The sequence below is a fragment of the Sycon ciliatum genome, chromosome 11, assembly GCF_964019385.1.
Source record: "Sycon ciliatum chromosome 11, ocSycCili1.1, whole genome shotgun sequence".
Classification (NCBI taxonomy): Eukaryota; Metazoa; Porifera; class Calcarea; order Leucosolenida; family Sycettidae; genus Sycon; species Sycon ciliatum.
In genome coordinates this window covers 15,743,139-15,744,653 of record NC_088653.1, presented here as the reverse complement: position 1 = coordinate 15,744,653, position 1,515 = coordinate 15,743,139, and the positions used below count along the sequence as shown (strand labels likewise).

At 49.2% G+C, this 1,515-nt stretch overlaps 1 protein-coding gene across 2 annotated transcripts in view; it reads right to left on the bottom strand.

Moving 5' to 3' along the window:
- The window catches only part of LOC135827723 (cyclin-dependent kinase 16-like), a 14,928-nt gene extending 13,652 nt beyond the window's left edge, over positions 1 to 1,276 (bottom strand). Inside the window, exon 1 of one of the 2 annotated variants that reach the window (XM_065340175.1) lies at positions 652 to 1,276. The gene's annotated coding sequence lies outside the window, so the exon portion shown is untranslated. The remainder of the gene's footprint in view (positions 1 to 651) is intronic. The other variant, XM_065340174.1, reaches the window with a different exon arrangement.
- Positions 1,277 to 1,515: the final 239 nt, after the last annotated feature.

Here is a 1,515-nt window from a genome sequence, read left to right as displayed (position 1 = left end):
CCAACACCACCATACAGCAGTCCATAACGATCATCGAACTACAGTAGCTGATGACCGCCCAGGTCCGCTCGGGTCAGCATTCCACAAGCTACTACTGGTAGTAGTAGTAGTACGTGCAACGAGTCCACAGAGCAGACTCTGTGCAACTACAAGCACGACACGATTTCAACAATTAATATTACATGACCGACAGCAGCGCACGGTTTATGCACAAGTACAACTGTTACTGCTGTCGCAACTAGCGGCGGTACGGACAATCACCGCCGGGCACACGCTACAGTTTCGTGAGATACAACGAATTATTTTATTTCGTTTTCCTCCGCGTCGTGCAGTTTCCCGACCATTTCCTTTTCGGTGTCAGGAGGAAAGTGTCGTCGACTCGATCGAGTCGGATAGAATAGAACTCATAAAAGATCACTCGATAAGGATAATAGACGCTGCCGCTCCGGGCTAATTGGTATATTTGTCTAATTACGACCGGACAGACAACACAATGGATTTAGTAGTTCCAACATGCTCGCCACGGATGAAGAAAAGACAGCTCAATAATATTTCGTATAGAGCCTACAAGCAGAAGCAGAAAGCACGACGCTCAAACACACACGCGAAATCGCGCACACGTGGTGGCATTGCTCGAAATTTCTCTCTTACCTCGGACACGTCGGCCTGCTGTTTCCTGTAGCGCGCTCAGCCAATAATGTTCTCAATGTTCACCACGGTTAGCAGCACCAGCACAGCATAAAGACTATAACAACAACGTCGCTCTCTCTCTCTGTGCAGCCTTCACCTCCAGACGAGTGATGTGATGCAACTGTTACTGCCACACTGCACTGGGCCTGGAGTTGATGCAGCAGCAGCAGCAGCAGGGGATGTAATGGTCGTTCGCTTGCTGTGACAACTGTGGTCTGGCTGGCCTCAGTCTGACCGCTTGCTACTCGTCGTAGATCTACTGCCTCTGCACGCCCAAGTACTGTAACAAGTGCACGACGGGTGACAAATTGACAATAGTGTGACATGAAACGACGGAGATAGAGATTTCGACACGCCGACACACACTTGCTCAATACGGCTGGGCACCTACATATCAGTACACGTGCACACTGGGCAGGCGCGGCGTCAGGAGAAAATGTACCTACATAGGCTACAATGTAGCGGGCCGGCCACGGACAAACACGAAAGCCAGAAACAAAACGCAACAGCAGTACGGATCGAAAGAAAGAAATTCCCAAACTGCATCTCTAGAAAGAAAGCGCAAGCGAAAAATCACTGGTCTGTCACACTCTGGCATTCACAATCACGCCAAGTAGATCTACTGACTGTAAATGTAATACCTAGCGCGTGGCACACAGAAAATTTCTCACTCTCAGGTTTTTTGGTACCTAGTTGACTCTACCAGCTGCACAGACTCAGTCAGTCGGTCAGTAGCACACGCACACCATCGACCATCATCACCATGTACGCGTAGAATCTACACGTGCAACCAATCGTTTTGTGTACTAGTACATTTTGCTGGCC